This window comes from Anolis sagrei, chromosome 4 (assembly GCF_037176765.1).
Source record: "Anolis sagrei isolate rAnoSag1 chromosome 4, rAnoSag1.mat, whole genome shotgun sequence".
NCBI classification, from domain to species: Eukaryota; Metazoa; Chordata; class Lepidosauria; order Squamata; family Dactyloidae; genus Anolis; species Anolis sagrei.
Window position 1 is genome coordinate 15,491,547 of NC_090024.1, and position 15,481 is coordinate 15,507,027.

General features: G+C 38.7%; 1 protein-coding gene across 4 annotated transcripts in view; it reads left to right on the forward strand.

Annotated features, from left to right (window-relative positions):
- NDRG1 (N-myc downstream regulated 1) overlaps positions 1–15,481 on the forward strand; it is a 95,336-nt gene that overhangs the window by 43,786 nt on the left and 36,069 nt on the right. The window contains exons 1-2 of one of the 4 annotated variants that reach the window (XM_060775899.2): positions 3,588–3,762; positions 13,458–13,590. The exons of 1 other annotated variant lie outside the window; for it this stretch is intronic. The gene's annotated coding sequence lies outside the window, so the exon portion shown is untranslated. Of the gene's footprint in view, positions 1–3,587; positions 3,763–13,457; positions 13,591–15,481 lie in introns of those variants that run through there. 2 more of the 4 variants (XM_060775898.2, XM_060775901.2) reach the window with 2 other exon arrangements.

Here is a 15,481-nt window from a genome sequence, read left to right on the forward strand (position 1 = left end):
AAATTAGAACAGCACAACAACAGAGAGGAAACAACCAGGCACATCTTAACACCTCTCAACAAAAGATTTTCCCAGGCTCAGCTAGGCCTTCAAATGCTAATGAAGGTGGTCAGTTGAAACATTCACACCTAGCTCCAGCAGAGAAGAGCTCTTTGCCCCACCCCAGCAATTCCACAGATATATAAACCCATTGTCCTAATTCCAACAGACCTCACTACCTCTGAGGATGCTTGCCATAGATGCAGGCGAAACGTCAGGAGAAATGCCTCTAGAACATGGCCCTATAGCCCGAAAAAACCCACAAGAACCTAGTTTAGAGAATATATAGGAATCTCGGGGTCTTCTAATTCAACTTCATTTTATGTTGGGACTAAAGTGAAATAAATCAATGGTATTTGGACATATCTGTAGCTTTACATAGCTTCAGTCAGGTTTAGAATGTATTCCCTGTTGATTTAGAGATCATACTGTATTTCATATATCGATAACTGCAGTATTAATGGCAGGATATCCCTCAATAGTATCAAGACTTCCAAATTCTTGTTATTGAGATTGTATACTGATCACAAATCATATCCAGTCTCAGACCCTTTCTACACTGCCCTATAATCCAGGGAATAAAGTGGATTGGCTGTGGCTGGGTGAGATGGCTCTCTGTGATGTCACTGGGAAATAAAAGGAGTGAAGCGGATTGACTGTTGCTAGGTGATATGTGTTTAGAAGAGTGAAAGTAGGCAGGCAGAGGTCCCAATGACACCTGGGTGATGCCAGGTATTTATGCTTTATTTATTTGTCGTGTCAGGGCAACCAGTCAATTGTATTACTTTTCTAACAGAACAAAACAAACAGACAAAACACAAAATTTGCAAGCTTGGTAGTTGATTAAATGTCCTTTGACCAGTATCTGGCCACTTGGAGTGCTTCTGGTGTCGCTATAAGAAGGTCCTCCATTGTGCATGTGCCAGGGCTCAGGTTGCATTGCAGCAGGTGGTCTGTGGTTTGCTCTTCTCCGCACTCGCATGTCATGGATTCCACTTTGTGGCCCCATTTCTTAATGTTGGCTCTGCATCTCGTGGTACCAGAGCGCAGTCTGTTCAGCGCCTTCCAAGTCGCCCAGTTTTCTGTGTGCCCAGGGGGGAGTCTCTCATCTGGTATCACCCATGGATTGAGGTGCTGGGTTTGGGCCTGCCACTTTTGGACTCTCGCTTGCTGGGGTGTTCCAGCGAGTGTCTCTGTAGATTTTAGAAAAATATTTCTAGATATAAGTCGTTGACGTGCTGGCTGATACCCAAACAGGGGATGAGCTGGAGATGTCTCTGCCTTGGTCCTTTCACTATTGGCTGCTACTTCCCAGCGGATGTCAGGTGGTGCAATACCAGCTAGACAGTGGAATTTCTCCAGTGGTGTAGGGCGCAGACACCCCGTGATAATGCGGCATGTGTCATTAAGAGCCACACCCACTGTTTTAGTGTGGTGAGATGTGTTCCACACTGTGCATGTGTACTCAGCAGCAGAGTAGCATAGCACAAGGGCAGATGTCTTCACTGTGTCTGGTTGTGATCCCCAGTTATGCAGAACAGTAGCAGTAAAAGATTCAGTGCCAATGATACGTTTGTTGATTTGTACCACAAAGGTTCCTTCATGGCTTGATGGATCTGGACCAAATGTGGCACACATATCCTTCATTATCCAACTTAAAAATAATTGAGGGTTTGGATTTTTTTAAAAAAATCCCTTTTGGGCATAGAGCAGAGGAAAAGGAAGGGAACAAAGTGGATTGGCTGTGGGTGGATGAGCTGGCTCTCTGTGATGTCACTGGGAAATAAAAGAAGTGAAGTGGATTGGCTGTTGCTAGGTGACATGTGTTTAGAAGAGCAAAAGTAGGCAGGCAGTGGTCCCAATGACACCTGGGTGATGCCAGGTATTTATGCTAATACACTATCATAATAACCCTTAGGATCATTTCATTCTCACTCTATTGTTTCTCCTTCACTCACATTGCATCTGTTGAAATCTGTGTCCTGGGTGGGAGAAAAAACTCTTGTCTGTTTGAGCCAAGTGTGAATGTTGCAATTGGTTACCTTGATTAATAATAATAATAATAATCATCAACATCATCTTTATTTATACCCCACCACTACCTCCCCAAAGGCGACTCAGGGCGGCTCACATGAGGCCAAGCCTAAAAATACGATACAGTAAAATAAAATACAAAACAACAGAAAAAAATTACATCAAAACAAAATACATAAAGCACAAAATAAAATGAACAATGCAAAATAGCATAGAATCATAGAATCATAGACTTGGAAGAGACCTCATGGGCCATCCAGTCCAACCCCCTGCCAAGAAGCAGGAATATTGCATTCAAATCACCCCTGACAGATGGCCATCCACCCTCTGTTTAAAAGCTTCCAAAGAAGGAGCCTCCACCACACTCCGGGGCAGAGAGTTCCACTGCTGAACGGCTCTCCTAATGTTCAGATGGAATCTCTTTTTTTTTAGTTTGAAGCCATTGTTCTGCGTCCTAGTCTCCAAGGAAGCAGAAAGGAAGCTTGCTCCCTCCTCCCTGTGGCTTCCTCTCACACATTTATACATGGCTATCATATCTCCTCTCAGCCTTCTCTTCTTCAGGCTAAACATGCCCAGCTCCTTAAGCCATTCCTCATAGGGCTTGTTGTCCTGACCCTCATAGGGCTTGTTCTCAGTTTCTGTCAGAATGCGGTTGCATCAAGTTTTTATTTAAGAATTAATATATATATATATATATATATATATATATATATATATATACACACACACACACACATACACAATCCTTTAAAATATTTTAAAAATAAAATAGATTCCCACCCCTCCAGCCCTCATTTTGTACATGGCTATCATATCTCCTCTCAGCCTTCTCTTCTTCAGGCTAAACATGCCCAGCTCCTTAAGCCGCTCCTCATAGGGCTTGTTCTCCAAACCCTCCTAGGGCTTGTTCTCAGCTTCTGTCAGAATGCGGCTGCATCGAGTTTTTATTTAAATTTTTATATATATATATATATATATATATATATATATATATATATATATATATATAAAATACAAAATATTTTTAAAATAAAATAGATTCCCCCCCCCCCCCGATTTCAAACTTGGTTCGGCCCAAAGTCGCCCATCTGCGAGGACTAAGGCACGTTCCAAGTAACGAGGGAGGGAGGAGGAACGAAACATGAAAAGGGGCGGGGCCAAAGGGAAAGTGGGCGGGTCCATATAACCCTCAAAGCGGCGTTCGAGTATCGCTTTCCACACCCCGCGGTGGGCGGGGACAACTAGCCTCGGGGGCGTGGCTACGCAGAGAAGGAGGGAGGAGGAACAAAACATGAAAAGGGGCGGGGCCAAAGAGAAAGTGGGCGGGGCCATATAACCCCCAAAGCTGTGTTCGAGTGTCGCTTTCCCCATCCTGCGGTGGGCGTGGCCTACTAGCATCGGGGGCGTGGCTACGGAGAGGCACATTGCCTGGGTGTGTTTGTGTTTAGAACCCTCGGGAGGGGGCGTGGCCTCCTGGCAGCGGGAGAGTATAAAAGCTCGGGCGCCAGGCGCCGCGCGCTCAGATAGCAACCAAGCGCGGCGAGGGTGGGAGAAGTTTCAGCTGGCCCGTGGAGTGGTGCGCGCGCAGCAGCCGTTGGCAGGCAAGCCTTGGAGGAAAAGAAAGAGGGGAGGCCTCACTTTTGAGGGGGGTGGTGGTTGGTGGCCACTTCTGAGAGTCTATTAGCCCAGGTAGGACTTCCTTCTCTGTATTGACCTGTTGCTTTGTGGTCTTGTTTTTGTTTTGTCTGTGAAATATGCCCAACAATAGACTTATTTTATATTTTATGATTCCTTCTCTTTATATATATATATATGTGTGTGTGTTTATTATGAGAATTAATAGTATGGTTTTGATAGGACCTACTGTTTTTTTTTGGTTGGTGACACTACATATAATAATAATAATAATAATAATAATAATAAATGATAATAATAATAGAAATTTATTTATTTATATCATTTTTACCCTGCCCATATATATGTGTCTCTGTGTGTATTATATAAATTAATAGTATGGTTTTGATAGGACCTACTGTTTTGGTTTTTTTTTTGGTTGGTGACACTACATATAATAATAATAATAATAATAATAATAATAATAGAAATTTATTTATTTATTTATATCATTTTTACTGCGCCCATATATATATGTGTCTGTGTGTATTATATAAATTAATAGTATGCTTTTGATAGGACCTACTGGGTTTTTTTTTGGTTGGTGACACTACAAATAATAATAATAATAATAATAATAATGGAAATGTATTTATTCATTTATATCATTTTTACCCCGCCCAAATCAGCCTGAAGGCGACAAAATTATATTGATAATAATATCAGACAAAATATGTACAATTACTTCTCTAAAAGGATTTAGATATAATAATCAATATATATATGTGTGTGTATATTATAAGAATTAATAGTACGGTTTTGATAGGACCTACTGATTTTTTTGGTTGGTGACACTACAAATAATAATAATAATAGAAATTTATTTATTTATATCATTTTTACCCCGCCCATATCAGCCTGAAGGCGACAAAATTATATTGATAATAATATCAGACAAAATATGTCCAATTACTTCTCTAAAAGGACTTACACATAATAATCAATTCATTGGTAGCACTGAAGAAAATGCCAGAGATCTATTTGCAACATAGACATTATTATTATTATCTATATAAATAAAAATGTAATGTTTGTTTGTGAGATTAACATAACTCAAAAACCACTGGGCGAATTGACACCAAACTTGGACACAATACACCTATCAGGCCAATGAGTGGCCATCACTCAGAAAAACACTGAAAAACACAGCCGAAGAAACTTAAAAAAACCAAAAATAAAAATAAAAATTACATTACAACGCATGTGCATAATCCTATAAATACACAAATATATACACACAAAAAACACATATACACAGACTGGGCCGCAGCAACACATGGCAGGGTACTGCTAGTCTATATAAATAAAAATGTAATGTTCATTTGTGGGATTAACATAACTCAAAAACCACTGGGCAAATTGACACCAAATTTGGACACGACTCCTATCAGGCCAACGAGTGACCATCACTCATAAAAACACTGGAAAACACAACAGAAGGGACTTAAAGGGTTAAAAGAAGCAAAAGGATGCTACAGTGTGTGTGCAAAAACAACTCCCCTGGCAAACGAAAACACACAAAAGCATATCCACATTCTCTGTAGGACCACAGCTCCCAGCATCCCCTAGATCTTATTTTACATTTTGTGATTCCTTTTCTATATATATATATATATATATATATATATATATATGTTTGTGTGTGTGTGTGTGTGTGTTATATAAATTAATAGTATATCTTTTGATAGGACCTACTTTTTTGGTTGGTGATACTACATATAATAATAATAACAGGAATTATATTGATAATAATATCAGGACTGAAGAAAACACAAGAGATCTACTTGCAATATCAACATTATTATTATTATTATTATTTTCTATATAAATAAAATGTAATGTTTGTTTGTGGGATTAACATAACTCAAAAACCACTGAACGAATTGACACGAAATTTGGACAAAATACACCTATCACTCATAAAACACTGAAAAACACAACAGAAGGGACTTAAAAGGCCAAAAAAGGCAAAAGGATGCTACAGCACGTGCGCAAAAACAACTCCCTTGGCAAACAAAATACACAAAAGCATATACACACTCTCTGTAGGACTACAGCTCCCAGCATCCCCTAGATCTGGCCCATTAGGGGAGGGGGATGTCCAAATGCACTGCGTCCAACCTGCAAGCTTGCTTCTCCTTGGATTTCTTTGAGAGCATCTCAATCAGTACACATTTCCTATTCCTGGATTGCAACTTCCAGCAATACTCCAGATTGATAGGTAAGATATATAGATTAGGCAGCAATAGATAGTAGGTAGATAGATCAATCAATCAGGAAGACTGCTGGGAGTTACAGTCCAAGAATAGGCAGAGAAGGAAAAAAGTAGAGGAAGAAAAAGGGAGAGGAAGGAAAGAGCTAGAGAAGGAACAAAGGAAGGAGAGAAAGAAGGAGGAAACAACAGAGGGAAGGTTGGCCACAGCAACGTGTGGCGGGTACAACTATTTATTTATTTGTTTATTTACTCTATCTATACCCTGCCTTTCTCACCCTGGAGAGGACTCAGGGCAGCCTTATAACAGGCATCAATTCGATGCCATACACACATATATTAAAATAAATGATTACAATTAAAAACCAAACAGTTAAAACGTAAAGTATTAAACATTAATCAAAATCACACCATCGAAATCATAATCCAGGACCATTCCATTTGTCAATCATGTTGATTCATAATCATTTATTGAGCTATTCCAAATCAGTTGTTAAAAGCTTGGTCCCAAAGCCATGTTTTAAGTGTTTTCCTGAATGTCAGGAGAGAAGGTGGTGTAGTGTCCACCTTATCCAGGTTTCTGCATTGCTATAGTAATAATAATTATAATAGCTTTATCTGTATCGTTCCCTATCTCCACAGAGGGACTCGGGGTGGCTTATAAAACAACAACAAGAATGACTCTGGCACAAGCCAGTAAAGTTGGTTCCAGTGGTGATTGGCACACTTGGTGCAGTGGCTAGAGACTTTGGCCTGCACTTAAAAACAATCAGTGCTGACAAAATCACTGTCAGCTGCAAAAGGCCCACCCCACTTGGATCTGCACACATTATTCGTTGATACATCACACAGTCCTAAACATTTGGGAAGTGTCCAATGTGTGATCAAATACAGAAGCCAGCATAGTGACCTTGTTTGCTGTGTACTAATTTTGTTATGTATCTAATAATAATAGCTTTATTTGTATCCTGCCCCATCTCCCCAGAGGGACTTGGGGTGGCTTACAAGACAACAATATTTATTTACTTTATATACATCCTGCCTTTCTGTAACCCGAAGGCGGCTTACATATAGGCAATTATTCAATGCCTTAAAACACATGAAATTTCAGTAACATTGACATTAATATATATTAAGCATTTAAAATGTTTAAAAACATTACATTCAGTATAAAATCATGCCATTCATAATTGTTGTCCAAAGCCATTTCGCAGTCCTTGCACATATTCCAAATCTGTTATTGTACTGCACTAGTCTCTGAAAGCCTGATCTCAAAGCCAAGTTTTAACTTTCCTCCTGAAGGCTAGGAGGGAAGGGGCTGATCTAATGTCGCTGGGGAGGGAGTTCAATAGCTGAGGGTCCACCACTGAGAAGGCCCTGTCTCTCGTCCCCAGCAGTCGCGCCTGCGAAGGAGGTGGATGGAGAGCAGGGCCTCCCCAGAAGATCTTAATGTCCAAGGTGGTTCATAGAGGGAGATATGTTCAGACAGGTAAACAATGCAGACAACAGCAGCATAAAATATACAAACCCCCCCCCCCCCAAAAGCAATGCAATGTGCAACGAAAGAAATAAAAATAAAACATAACAATTGAAATTTAACATAAAACACATCCAATCAAAATAAAACAAGATTAAACGTTTTAAACTGTAGTATTATAAACCAGTTTGGACATCCCAGCCACAAATCAGATTAGAATATCAGACTAAAGTATCTACACCAGGGTATAAACCAGTTTAGGTCCTTCAATTATTGGAAGTTATATTAACCATTATTGAAGGCCGGTTTGAAAAGCCAAGTCTTTAGTCCTCTCCAAAAACACCAATTCATCTAAAAACATTCTTTAAAATACACAGGTTAAAACGTATTTGCACAAAATACATATTAAAATGCACAAAATAAAGATTAAATGTAAGTTGCAAGTTAAATACTCGTCATTAAAGCTTTCTGGGTAGGCCTGCTGGAATAAGAACAAAAATAGTATTTATTGGGTTGCTGTGAGTTTTCTGGACTGTATGGTCATGTTCTAAAAGCATTCTCTCCTGACGTTTCACCCACATCTATGGCAGGCATTCTCAGAGGTTGAGGGATCTGTTGGAAATTAGGCAAGTGAGGTTTATATATCTGGAATGTACAGGGTTGGAGAAAGAAGTGTTTGCTTGAGGCAGGTGTGAATGTTGCAATTGGCCACCTTGATTTTATTTATTACCTGCTTCCCCTCAAATCTCAAGTCCGGATACAACATAGTTAAAATAGGTATAGAAAACTTAAGACCATTAACATACATACGTTAGCTAGACATAGAACAAAGATTGAAACACACTAAAATCACACAAACCAATAAAGGGATGACTTTGTGGTGGTTCAACATTCTCACATTATTATTATTATTATTATTATTATTATTATTATTATTATTCTATGTTATAGGGTTTTTCTTCATGGGGTGGAAATGTACTTTATTGAGCTGCTTGCATGGATGGTTTATAAATGTGTCTTACACATGTTAAATAAATACTCCCCCTTGTGATCGTGCTTGAGCAGAAATTCTTCAAGGAATAATACAGGTGGTCCTCTGTTTCCTCGGGTTCAACGTTTATGGATTCAACCATCCAGAGTTTGAAAATATTTTAAAATGATCCATAAAGCAAGCCTTCTTCATTAGGCCATTCTATATAAAGGGAAGCATTCGGCTCTGCTAACAGGAATTGAGCATCCATGGAACTAAACCATAGCGGATACTGAGGGCCCACTATATTAACACCATGTCAGTTATCGATAAAGTTAGTGATTCCCTAACAATTACAGCATTCCCTCAATTATGGAATGAAGTTACTAAATGAGTTAATCAAAAGAGAGACGTTACTAAAACCCAAACTAATTTGCCTGTAAGTGCATCTACATTGTAGAATCCATGCAGTTTGATACCATTTTAACTGCAGATACCAAGCCTCCACTATATATATGAGCGAGGATTTAAAATCATCTCTGCACTTCTTCCTGAAATTCCTGCTTTTTGTTTTGCAGCTCTCTTCCAGCACCACATGGCCCATAATTCTCATGTTGCTTTCCTGGACCCTTTTTTTTTCTCTTTCCCGTTTTCCTTTCCAATGCCACCCTGAAGGTGAACAGGGTTGGTAACGCTTCTGTTTTGCTGTCATCTTAATCTTTTGTTGTTGCTGCTGCTTTTAAAGGATAGAGGACACTTTCACTAATCTCTGTGCTCACTGGTGCTCAAGACTTTTCTCCTTAATCCTGCGTTGCACAGTGGAACAAGCGCCTATATGAATATAACACATGGCGCACTTAAAGCTCACCCATTTATTTTAGCATAAGCTCTTGTGGGTTGCAATCCACTTCTCAGAGTGAAATGTTTCAGTTCCAGATATACAGTAGACTCTGTAAACCAGCACCTGTGTGGATTGGTAAATGCAGGATAATATATAGTTTCCAGTTGCTGGAGAGTTTCTGCAAAAATAAGCCTAACTAATATTGTATCCCATACTGTACCATAACATAAATTCTGTATTGTGTTGATAATATAGAAATACAATAATTAAAAGCAAATTAAGACACATGAAGAGACATATCTATCTACGTAAATGCTGTATGCAACAAAGCAATCTTTCACTGACACATTTTTTTGACTGAATACATGAGTGCTCCAGCTAACTGAGAGTCTGCTGTATGTGCACCATGTATATGATCAGTATGTGCCTAATGAAACAAGATGCAGACAGCGGTAGTTGCAAATAATGTTTAATTACACTGGGCTTTCCATGAACAAGGAAACCTTTCTCCCTACCCATGAGAGGATTGGAACCCTATATAAGTAATCCAGTTTGACACCAAATTAACTGCCATGCCTCAATGCCATGGAATGATGGGAGTTGTAGTTCAATGAAGCACCATCACTCTTTTTGGATTCCAATTCCCAGAGGCATCCAGTGGCCATAGATTTGAAGCCCCCCCAAATTTTGCACTTGTGTTTTCAAAGGAACATCAAAGACCACCTTCTGAATTTTGTTGAACTGCAATGCCCATCAACTCTGATGACCAGTGTTGAGGAATAGACAGGGTTGGATTCATACAAATATAGGAATGTAACATGTTGCTTGCCTACAGAAATATGAGCTCCTTCCTTCAGGATTGACATGCAAATTGAGCAAAAACTGGTTGGTCGGCTAATTAATTAATTGATGTGTTTCTAGTGCTGGAAGTTATATTTCACAGGAAGAAACTAGCAAAACCACCTCTGAGTATTCCTTGCATAAGAAAACCTGTATATTAATTTGGTTGCCATAAATCATTAGTTGACTTGAAACTATGCACATGTGCACACAAGAGACACATTTTTATTTCATCTCAAATCAGTGTATAGGAAAAAGCTGTTAAAACTATGTAGAACAGCAAAGAGCAATCTAAAACAATTTAAGTTGCTTAAATTGTGTCCTATATTGAAGCTTGTTTTATTTCCCATACTGTCACATATTTAAACTGAGTTACAGAGCCTAATACCAGGCATGGAAATCTTAGAAATTCCTATTTGGATGGCAGATATTCCAAGATCTTGTCCTCTTTCCTTCTGGAAAAAGAAGGCAGAAACAGAGGGAACCTTCTAGGCATTTGCCAAGCTGGGCTGGACTTGCAAATAAGGAAATGGGTTTTCTCTCTGTGGGGAGGTGGCGGCAGACACCGAAATTACTTCTGGCAAGTTGTGAACCCTTTTGCACTGAGCAGCTTCCTGCGATTGCAACAAATTGCAGCAGACCGTTATGTCTCTGTTATTGTGGGCTCTTTTGTTGCTATTGTAGTCAAGAACGGTTTTGTCTTAGCCGAAAGAAAGCACCATAAATGAGTCCACATTTTGTAGTGCTGTGTTTTGAATTGTGTGCTATAAGAAGTCATATGTTCTTTAAAACCAAGTATATAATTTTTAAATCATCCCTCCACATTCGATTTTTGTTTTTGATTTAAGAATAATCTAGGTCCTCCAGACATGCTGGAGGACTTACTGGTTTTTAGTGAGAACACCTCTCTAGATTCTGCACTACAATCCTATGATCAGTTTCCATAGGAAGTTGCGCTTGAAAACCTAGAAATTCCCAGAGATGTTTTCTCTTGGGTAAAAAAAAAAAGCAATTTAAATTTAATTTCATAGGTGTCCTGTGCCCCAAATTGAAGTGTATGTTGAAGGGTGACTGTAGTTTGGGATTTTTATGTTTTTTGACCATCCCAAATCTGGAATGTATGATAATTTCTACTGCATAGAATTCGTATAATATTTCATGGGAAGCTGTATCATTTGTCATTACCTTGTGCAAGTCTTTGGAGGTACTGAGATCTTCTGTTGAAGGCCTGCTTTATATTCTCTCACCCAAGGACAAAGTGGTTGGCCACAGATACCAGGACTTGTGATTGTGGTAATACCCAAACTTCCAAAATGTTCCCATGACATCGTGTATAAAATACATTCTTATATGATTTCAATTTCTATGCCAATTATAAATCTTTCCTGAGGGTTCGTGTAACATTTGGGTTACTCTAGGTGCTGTATTTACTGTATTTTCTGAGTTGGAAAGGAAATTTGAGGTCTTCTGATTGAGTTGTTTTAGATGTCAGCTCTCAGAATCCCTGAGCTGAGGCTTCTGGGATTTGAAGTTCAACACCTGGAAAGTTGAAGTTTGAGAATTATACTTCATCTACTTCCTGCAAACTTGTTCAGAGTCTGTAATGAGCAATGCAATGGGTTTTTACTGTTTTAACTATGCCGTTTTAAAACTTTGCAACCCAGTTAGCATTTATGAAGATCTGTTTTGATTAGAAAGGTTGAGTATAAATATTTGGAATATATACACAAACTACACAAGGCTCTATTGAAAGTTTACTCATGATAGTTAAATAAAACTTATCTGGGGGCTGCATAATTTCATTTAAGAATAATCTCTCTTGCTAAATGCATTATGGAAATGGCAAAGAGGAGTTAGTCTTCCCTGTGAACTCTGCCTATTGTATACAGAATACCAGTCCAAAAGGGCTTTTGTCTAGTCCAATTCTTTAGTTAGATATTTGTTATAATTTTTTTTGGGGGGGGGGGGAGAACCATTCAAATAGGAGTTGCTTTAATTAGAGGAAAAGTCTTTTGAAATCTCTTCATGTATAATATATCTTGTGCATTTTGGTAGACAGGCCATTAGTATGCAACTAGAATTAATGTTATCAATGTACACCTTGATGTTTTCTGAAACAAATACATCTTTATAAGATACTTCAATTTAAAATATTAGAGATACAGAAGATGGTATAGACAGCTTAGAGGCTTCAAGTGCAGGAAATAAAGACATTGCTATTCTCTAAATTCTGTAGCTGCCCTCATCTTTAGCTTTGTCCATACCAACAGATGAGAGAACAACAACATCTGAAGAACTACTGTAATTGAATATTGTTAATAACTCAAAGAAATGCTTCGGGAATATAGTTGATTTAGGAAGCCTGGTGATATGTCCTTGCTCTGTCAGTAGGCCTGGAAAAGTCCCAAGCTTGTAAACACTGCTCCTGGTTCTTAAGGTTGAACAAGTGATAACAGTGGGTTTGTGCATCTCTGAAAAGGAGAACATGCTTTTTTGTAAGAGTGCACATGAGTGAAATCAGATGAGCTGCCATGTGGCAAAATAAGTAAACAACCCAAAGAGTGGTGGAACTCTGCCAAGCTTGTGGTCAGCACTGCTGGCCGTTCATGAATAACAATTCTCACTTGGCTGACTTTCTCCCTTCATGACAAGTTGGTTCGAGCCATTTCATAATCTAAAAAACAACTACTTTATAACATGGATGTCAAAATGATGCTTTGGATCAGTTTGTTACTGCTCATCTTCTATGCTTCCCTCATGTATCAGGTAGCAAACTCCTATGAAGTAGGGCAAGAATGAACTTATTTCCATTGAGGGCCACATCAGCCTCATGGATGTCTTTAAAGGGCTGTTGAATCCTTGGAAGGAGACTCCTTAGAAACAGAGGGCTAACTATCTATCAGCCTATCTATATTACATAGTGGTCAGTCTTCTTTTGCTTTTACCCATTTGGGGTACCCAGATGTTATTGAACAACAACATTCATCACTTTTGGTTTTCTGGCATATGAACTGGGGATAATGGGAAATGCAGCCCAGCAGCACTTCTGCTTCTGATATCGGGGAAAGGTTAAGGGACATTTTAACATCAGAATCATACCCGCAAGCCTTGTATCTAAATTCAAACCCCACTATCCTGACTGAACAAAACACATTGCAGCCTTCCAGATGTTACTGTATCACAACTCCCATAAACTCTAGTCATGAAGTCTAATGGGGAGGAATACAGGTCTTGGAGGGCCAAATAAAATGACATGGAGGGCCAGATTCTGAAACTGGTTTGACACATGTGTAATAATGTATCAGTGGTTGGACATGTCCTAGCATTGTTACTTAATTTAAAATAATGAAAAAGCCATCTTTAATTTCAGACAGATCCATAGAGCACATCAAAAAAACTGGTGTGAAACAATGGTGGGAAGAAAGAGCAACCAGGAAATGGAGATCCCAAGTTAAAATCTGAAAGACTTCAAAGCTACGTACTAGTTGCTAAATCCTAGAAAGGTACATTGTATATGGATAAAGTGTCATTTTAGCTGAAAAGTTGATAAAAATACAATTAAGGGCTCAAAGGCAAATAAGCGAGTCAGATGTTCTTTAAGATTTGACTTGAGATTAGTGCACATTTTTATTTTGTTAAGTGCTCAAAGACATCTAGTACTATTACCTGGAAAGCTGTGGATGCCCACCTTCAGAGACATGTAGATAACCTATGATAGATGAACATCAAAACATCCCATGATTGCTACTGATTATGTGTTTTTATTTATTTGCTTGTACATTTTAATGTCTTCACTTTAGTGAAATCTAATTTCATTAAAGTCTTTTTTTAAATGGTGCAGATTCAATTTTCATTGTAAATGTGCTGAGTAAACTGTGATGAGTTAACAGCTTCAACTTTTCAATATGTGGGAACTGATACTGTCATAGCTGCCCTTCTATGGGATTGCAGCTGATGTAGACATCATGTGGGTGTTTTAGGATGGAGCCATTGTTAGCAAATCATGATATAAGCAGTCCTGGTGGCTGCAAGGTTAGTGCTTCCCAGAATCTCCCAAGAGATGTAGGAACCCTGCTTTTCGCATTTCAGGTCTTTCTCATATATTAGTTGCTATATTTTCTGTTGATTTGACCATTATGGCAGATTACTTTCAGAACATATGGTAAGATTTGTACTTGGGTGCAAAACAATCAGTACCCTAAGATAGTTTGGAGTTCAGGAGTCAGTTACAGTATGTACTGGAGCCACCATGAAATAGCAGTTTGATGGTCGTACTCTGACCAGAGACCAAGGTTTACATCCTTATTTGGCCATGAGTACCCACTGGGTAACCATGGCCTCAGAGGAAGCTCAGGACCAATCTGAATACATCTTCACAAGAAAACTCTAGTGGGTTTGCCGTAAGTCAGAAATTACTTGAAGTCATGCAACAATTACTAAATATTATATTTTTCAAGTTGTTCCATGTTTTAAAAAATCAGCTGACTGCAATATCTTCCATTCCTATATGTATAAAGATGCCTATTTGTAATTTTTTTGTATGTGTGCAACTTTGAGTAATAGTCATTTGTTTTTGAAGCTTGTTATAATTTTACTGAATCTTAAAGAGAATACTTTTAAACCAGAGACAGGAAATTCTGTTGGGTTAAGTTCCACTGGTTTTCACCATTGCTTATGATGGCTAGGACTGCTGGAAGTGGCAGTCTATCAACATCAGGAGTGTTGTCTCCTATTTCCATCTCTGTGCAGTTCATCTCAGTTGCTGATTCCTTGGAGACTGATCTACCTGAAGTGTGGCAACCATTCCCCGGAGTTGAGTTTCCCTTATGGTGAAACTCTGTTTTCTGTCTGTAACCCTAAGTAACAAAAAGTGTTTAAAGAGCAAAAATCAAAACAGAAGATGGTGAGCTTTGGCTTTTCTCCTGGATCTTTGGGTATTTATAAGAATACAGTGTCCTAATCTTTCCCAGTACTGCATGCTGATAATCTTCCCAGGCCACTAAAGCTGTAAAGATGGAAACAACCCATTTTAATGCCAAACCAACTTGGCATTCTGGTAACCAACCACGTCATACAAACTCAAGATCCTGTTATTCTATGTGAAGTAGAATACAGTGAGTCCCTGGGTCTGGTTTCAGGACCTCCCTAGACACCAAGATCTGTGGATGCTCAAATTCCATTATATACAGTGGTGTAGTAAAATGCCATCTCTTATATAAAATGGGAAAATGAAAGTTTTTGAAATTTTAAAAGTATTTTCAATTTGTGGGGGTGGAATCTGGAAATGCGGGTCAGTCCTATGCCTTTATTTACTTTTTGCATGTAGTTACTTTGTAAAAATGCAATGTTGCCTCTTGGGAAATCTGTACACAGCAGCACTAAAATCCACATAGC